Source organism: Parasteatoda tepidariorum, chromosome 4 (assembly GCF_982258835.1).
Source record: "Parasteatoda tepidariorum strain Cologne lab strain chromosome 4, Ptep-v5.0, whole genome shotgun sequence".
NCBI classification, from domain to species: Eukaryota; Metazoa; Arthropoda; class Arachnida; order Araneae; family Theridiidae; genus Parasteatoda; species Parasteatoda tepidariorum.
Window position 1 is genome coordinate 117686700 of NC_141758.1, and position 7949 is coordinate 117694648.

Below are 7949 nucleotides of genomic sequence, written 5' to 3' on the forward strand. Positions count from 1 at the left end.
ATGCCATGTCTCTTCACAAAGACCAATACAACATGTCCTGTAAAATGCAAAGAAAGAATAGGATTCCAAATAAAATTACATTTCTAAAGACACATTTAAAGAATCACTGCTAATTTACTCAATGGATAAAGCCAGATATTTAAAATTCGATTCCTCAGGATCAATTCGCACCGAGCATCAGATGTAGATCTTATTAACTCTCGGCCACAAAGGCATTATCATTGCGTATGTTGACGGGTCTGCGAAGAATTTGCACCAATCAACTACAAAAACATTTTTGCGTTTGAACTTTATTTCTACTTTTAACTAACGTTAAAAATAGTTGCCATGAATCGCTGCAAACTACAGTAGTTTCAGTAGTATACAGTAGTTTCGCTACTTGTAGCCTTCTGTTTCCGACCACTGATCAAAAAATATATTTTTTTTTACAACAGAACGGGTACTAAGCATTGAAACAGGAGGGCAGTCACATTTTTTTCGTACATTAAAAAAACATATACTCCTGTTACTAGAGAATTTCGGTATTTTCAGAAAATATTTTTCTTTCTTAGTAGTAACAGAAATTATGTATTAATACATTACATTAAATAGAATTGTGTCCACCATTACATATGAACAATTTAAACAGTACAACGCGATAAGACATCACCATTAATAACTTTCGTTCTAATGATCTGATTTTCACAAACAAAGTGTAAATCTTAATGGTTACATCAGATGAAGACACCCATTAAGAGTTCTAATCTTAATAGGTGACTTCAAATATGCTAATTAATTAGTGCTAACTATTAATTAAGTTACGAAATCAAACACAAGAACGTTCTTTTTTTGAATAAACCTTTTTTACATATGTGGATTCTTGACTCTTGGAATCGGAAGTATTTTTTTCTTATAACCGACGTTGAACACCGAAATAAATTTTTTTTTGGGGGGGGGAGGGGAAAGCTTACGACTAAATGATCAACTCCGTATTCTTGTATTTTTTTAACCCAATCCAGAAGACAAGGGAACTCCTGGATGAAGTATTGGGAGAAATTTGCCTTCGTGGAGCACTGTTTTGGATGTAACAAACCCGCGTTTGCGTTGCATGGATCACGAAAAAATATCCTTCCAATGATAAAAATCACGAAAACCTCCCACGGTTAACCTGATGGCAAGGGGACACTAACCCATGATGATATTTTGAGGTAACACTGCGGTCGGTGCAAGACGGATGCGAAATCATCGACCAGCCATCGCTGGTATTCGAACGCAGGGCACCTCGTTGGAAAGCGACCGCTCTATCGTCTGAGCCATCCGTGGTTCTTATAGTAAAACCGAAACGGATAAAAGTTTGGTCTCCTTAATGTTTAATAAATCATTAGTAATACAACTTAATAATTTATTAAGCAGAGGCATCTTTAATAAATTATTACAAGATCTAGAAATTAATAAACTTTTCAGATATCTTATATTTCAATTGAATTGAATTTATGTGTTTATTTTAAATAAATGAAATGTTTGTTTAGCAGAAACTAAATATTGCAAAATTATTTAGAATTGTTTTTAAAATTAGCATCGATTATCTGAAAAATAAATAGTGACATTGGATAAGTGTGTAAAACTTTATAGGAGGATATATTGAATATTTTTGAAGAATAAAAACGTTGTGAGTTTAGAATTGGCTTCATTAGTAAGATATGGATATACTAGTGCCAATATACTGTAAATCATAATCCTAAATTTATCCTAATGCATAAATAATCATATGTGAACTATCTAAGAGCAAATAACAGGATTTGCTTTAAATATTTTTGCAAATTTATTATTTTTGTTACAACAAAATGAATAGTCTACTATTGGTTATTGTTAATAAGATGAAAATTTTACTCGAATCACACAAATGCTCTGAATCTTTATTACATTTTTTAATATTAGTTAAAACGTATAGGCATTATTTTTCCATTTTATTTATTTGCTACAATCAAGCATACGGAAGGCTACTGCAAAAACTCAGCAATTTTCTGCTAATATTGTAAAGAACAAATTTTATGTTTTATGTAGGAAGTGGATTGTTTACTCGGAAGGACAAAATATTCTTTGAAAAAATTATTCTGTGTGTTTCTCAAAATTAATCTATTATCTTTAGAGTTGAAGTTATTGGAATAAAAAATTATTAAATAATTGAAGAACGGATTTTTTTAATTTTTTTTACAATACACACACAAATAAATATATATATATATATATATATATATATATATATATGTGTGTGTGTGTGTGTGTGGGTGGGTGGGTGGGTGTGTTTATATACTGCAAAACTAATTAAATAATTAGTTAATTATTTCGTCTTTAAAATTCTAAAGCTGTAAAGCATTTTTTATGAAAGAGTTGTAAAGATTGTTGTGTTGTAGTTCGCCATAGTCACCCCCTTAAATATTGATTTTAAAATTTTTTGCCAAAAATGAAGTAACTATGTATGCATATTAGTGGACTCACATAATTATTTCAGCGAAGAAGAAAGAAAACATACGATAAAAACTATCGAATCAAAAGTTAAATGAAAAACATCTAAACCAGTACCTGATTGAACAAGGAGGAGTTTCTAAATCACATTCAAACTGCTCATTCTTTCCAACGGCATTCAAACATGTTTTGATTTTTCAGTTAGTACCATCTTCAATTCAATTGTACCTGAATTTTTGCTCTTCCCTGAAATATTAGTTATGTTAATGTTGTATACTATTTTGCTTAAAGTTTAAGAAGAATTATAGTAATAAATATATAAAGGGTAATCGTTGTAGAAATTACTAATAAGTTACTAATAGAATTGATATGGAGCTCACAAATTCTGACTTGTGATCATTTTTAAAAATAATTTCTTCTTTAAAAAGAATACGGGGGGGGGGTTGAAAATCCTTTTGCGCTAAGCTTCCCGCGAGAGCTTCTAAACACAATAAAAAACAAGCAAAAATTTCAAAAATAATCAAAAAATTTCGAACATTTTTAATCTCACTTTTGAGTCATCAAGTTTTGATGCACTCAATTTTTACTGATTCTATAGTAAATGTTTAACACGCTTGCTTTAAACCGATTTTATCGTAAATCTAGATGATTATTTAAGCAGTATTAACGCTTTTCAACGAAATTTCGAAAATCCCGAATTTTGATTACTATATTATTACGACACGCGAGTTTCAGATCGTCCATTTAAATAAACACTTTAGGCTCACTTTATTTGTGTCAATTTCATAGTAAATCTAAGTGACTTTTTATCTTTCTTTTTTTCGGCAGTTATAGCTATGCATTCCCACATAGTATAAAAAATTCCGATGATTTTATTACGACAAGCGAATTTTTAATCGCGCATTTGACATGCTTTATTCGTGCAGAGTTCAGCATAAATTTAAGTGATTTTTTTAAAAATTATTTTATACTTTTCCACGTGATTTTGACTATCCCGTTATTTAATTATGATGTTATTACGACACGCGAATTTCTAATCGGACGTTACTTTATTTCGGTACAGTTTTATCGTAAATCCTAATTATTTTTCCTTCGTTTCTTCGGCAACGAATTTGGTTTGGTCGAATGTCGTAATGAATTGTGATTTGGTCGAATACCGAATATTCGGCGAAAAAAAAATCGGCCGAATACTGTATATTCGAGGCCAAATATCGAAATTTTTTTGCAGCATAGCAACATTGAAACCAAAATTCCATTGCTACGTATAATATTTTCTGGGAAAACGTATTCAGATTGATCATAATTTTCGAAAGAAAATTTTAAGGCTGAACATCTCAGTTTTCCAATTACCAGAAAAAGTTCAGAAAAAAGAATAAGTCTAACAGAAATGCTGTTAAAAATTGACACGTTTTAATAAAAACGTCCGTAAAAAGATTTTTCTTTAAAAACAGAAAAAAAAATGCTAGATAGAAACAAAAACATAAAGTGTTCAAATGTCGAAAAGCATAAGATTTTTTAAGTGAAATTTTTTTAAATCAATTCTTAGAACTAAAAATATCGAAAAAATGACGAAATTGACCTATCTGAATATATTTTTTTTAAAGGAAAAGCAGAAATGCAAAAACTTGAGTTCACTATAAAGTAATCTAGTTTCAATTCTTCAAATTTAGTTTTTCCACTTGTCATCTCAAAGATAAATTTGCAAGCCATGTTCAGAAGCATAGACATTAAAATTTAACAAATTTGTATAAAAATTATTTCTAATAATAAACAATACTATAATATAGTTAAAAATAAGACTTTATATTATTCTTTATCATATCTATACAAATTCAAAAAAAAAGTTAGAAAAATACTTTTCTAAAAAATACTGTGTTGAATATTTTGCTGATCATTTGACCAGCTAAAAGTTTGACAAAAGGGCCAAATACTCATTACTTTAAATGCAATGTTATTGCAGCCTGAGAAATTCACAAAGTGGTGGAAAATGGGAATTTTCAAACTGCTCACTGTTTGTAATTTTGATTTTAATTTCTTGTTGCTTGTTGTGATCTTTTCTGGTAAAAAGAAAGAAAACGTTTACTATATAAAAAAATCTAATATTCAATAAAAAAAAGTACAATAAGTATTGAATTTTATTTTGAACTATAAAAGTTTTGCTTTTATCTTAAGCTTTTGTTTAAACCTTATAAATTTTCTTCAATTGAAATATTTAATTTAAATTTGCTTTACTTAATACAGGATGCGCAGCCAAATTATTCAACAAAAAATAAGCACCTTTAAAGCACTTTTCAAGCACTCAAAAAATATTTTTAAGCACTTTAAAAAAATATCATAACTAGGCAGGGTTGGAAAGTTTTTGACAATTGGCGGTTTTATGTTGTTTTAACCGTCGTGTCAAAAAAACCTTGTGGCATAGTTTTTGACAATTGTCAAATATCAATGAAATTTTGAATCACGCAAAACGAATGGCGTTTTCATACTCTACGGACTGACAATACGCCAAAATAGATTAGGATTGAATGAATTGTAAAAACGTAGAACAATGTGAATGTGTTGGTCAATGTGTCTTTTTACATAACTCGAAGCGATAATAAACTTAGTAAACGAAAAATCTCACTTTGAAAAGGGGAAAATTAAGCACTTTTTAAAATTTCTTTCCAATGAGAAAAGGCACCTTTAAGGGCTTTCAAACAATGAAAATTGAAAAAGAGCACCTTTAAGCACTTTTTAGAAATGCTACGTACCCTTTTATATGTACTAAATTTTTTCCTACTTTCACTCTGTGGGAATTGAAGTTTTTCTTTATTAGAATTTATTCTAGATATGAATTTTTGTATTGCATAATATGATAAAAAAAACATTTCTTTAATGTTTATTTATTTCAATAAATCTATTTTTGAATGAATTCTAATAATTGAACACCTTTAATTTTCTACAAATATATTACTAAGTTTATTGATAAAAAAATTAGAGCACTAATGTTAAAATAAATATTAGTACATTTGCCATATACATGTCTAAATACATGTGCTGCCCTTCGTTACTCAACCTCCTGTGAAAGTGGCCCATCACTCAAAAAGGTTGTGCACCCCTACATTAAGGGGTTCAAATTGCACCGTTCTCCTGATCAAAATATTAAGACCATATTTCTCAGGTTGTTGCCACCACATATATTTTGGGGGACAGAAATCCAAATCCTTATAAAAAAAGAGGTATATTTATAAAACGAATACGTTTTCCAGTCTGATTTCGTAACTCAAAATCGTCTGCACTAATTAACATATTTGAGGTCCCCCCCTCGAACCATTAAGATTGGGTCCTAGAACGTGAAGATACGATCATTAAATGAAAAGTTATTCAGAATGGTCCGCTTTCCTTATTGCAAACCTAAAATATCTCACAGAAGAAATTTAACCTGTAAATAAAAAAAAGTTATTTAAGATGTCCCCTCTAGCCTCATCTTCAACACTAACTCTTATCTCATGTACTAATTTTTCATGCAAACAGATTCGAAGCTAACATTATGTTTAAATTAGCAAATAATATAATAAAAATTGTAAATCTTAAATAAAACTTGATAATTTTTAATTACATATTTTTTTTTCATTTCATATTGTCGACACAAAGTGTTCTTAAAGAAAATAAAGAGTGTACATTTATTTCTTAAAGAAAATATTATTTAGACACTAACAGTAAATGCCTGTGTAGTAACCTGCAAATGGAGTCTTTAAAATGTTGGTAAATCATACAGTAACATCTGCTAGTACTACAGGGTTAACACTTTCATAAAGAGCATTTTTATGTGAGCAAAAAAAATTTTTTTAATAACACTCCAAATTGCCGATTACTGGTCAAGTGGTTACTGTACTGAACTAAGGGGCGAGTTGCTGTGGGTTTGAGTATCACGATGGGAATGGATACAACTTTCTCTCTCCCTGTATTCTAATGTCCTTTATTCTAAGTGATTTTATTTTATTTTATGACCATCGTTGAACAGCTGACGAGCCAAATTTAGGTTTACGACTACTAATGTTCTACTCCGTAACCTTGTAATTTCCAACCAATCCAGAAAAAAAGGAGACTGCTGGATCAGTATCCCCAGAAGTATGATTTGTTACGGGAACAGGGAGGACTTCGTGACTAGACAGACTTAAAGTTCATTAGTCACCATTTACTACATGGGTAGTTGTCGATCGACGGGGATCGGACCAACGACTTCTTGGACATGGGTCCAGTGCCCTACCAACCAGGCTATCCCGTCCCTTCTTCTGAGTGATTGTGTGAATGTAACCAGCCGAGCCGCGATGGCTCAGGAAATAGCGCGATATCCAATGAGGCCGGGTTCGAATCCTAGTCGATACGAATTCCGCATCCGGCTTGCGCCGACCACAGTGCTAACGTGAAATATCCTCAGTGGTAGATGGATCATGGGTTAGAGTCCCCTTGCCGTCAGGCTAACCGTGGGAGGTTCTCGTGGTCTTCCTCTCTATGTAACACAAATGTTGGCTAGTTCCATTAAAAAGTCCTCCACGAAGGCAAATTTCTCCCAATACTCGATCCAGAAGTTCCCTTGTCTTCTGGATTGGGCTCAAAATTACAAGACTACGGAGTAGAACATTGGTAGTCGTAAACCCATAAAATTGGGTCGGCTGTTCAACGACGGTTATAAAATGTAACCAGCCCTATAAACGGGTTTGTGGTTTAATGACATGGACGCCGATACTGCACCGTCGAGGCTTAGCCACATGTGCCCAATGGATAACGATAAGTTAGGAGCAATTCTGAGGCCAATAGGAAATAATCTCAAGCGCACGCCACTAAAAAATGCTCCAAATTAGAATATTTAAAGATCCTGAACGCTTCTATGGAAAAGTTTGAAATAAAAAGTATTTTTTTAAAGATTTATTTAAATATATATATAACGTCGTTTCCGAGTGGAAGGATTAAAACAGGTTTTAGGTCGGGAAGGAGGGTACAAAATTTATTTATTAATTATTAGACAACAGCAGTCATGAGAGTGAGTAAAAAAGTGAACACGAAAAGTTGTGCTCCTTGGTTATATATTAGGGAAAATCTTGCAAAGTAAAATCCGTAAAATGTCTTAATTTAGGGAAAGAGGGAAATCTTAGTAGTTGCTATTGGTTTATGAAATAGATCGAATGTTTCCCACACAGAGCAAAGGGAAATATGTCCTGCTCTTAATTAAATACATACTTGAACCAAAAATAGATTTAAGAACAGGATGTGGCTTTTAAAAGTGTGAGAAAGTATTTCGATTAGAATAATTAATTAGGATGAAGTTTTATAGCAAACAAACTAACATAAAAAGATTAATTGAAGCTTTTTATGTTACATATATATTTACCTGTGTTAGCTTCTGATGTGCTTTCTGATAGCAAAAAGTGAGCATGACAGATTCAACCACTTCTCATTCACTCGATGAAAACACACTGAGGAGGACAAATTTTGTCATCTTTCCCCTCCAACTGCAACAACCATTT

At 31.6% G+C, this 7949-nt stretch overlaps 1 protein-coding gene across 1 annotated transcript in view; it reads right to left on the reverse strand.

The window, feature by feature from the left end:
* Positions 1-7949, reverse strand: part of LOC147812638 (NBAS subunit of NRZ tethering complex-like) — a 40042-nt gene extending 32093 nt beyond the window's left edge. The window contains exons 1-2 of the mRNA XM_087161964.1: positions 7814-7949; positions 2563-2691 (exon numbers count right to left, since the gene is read on the reverse strand). The gene's annotated coding sequence lies outside the window, so the exon portion shown is untranslated. The remainder of the gene's footprint in view (positions 1-2562; positions 2692-7813) is intronic.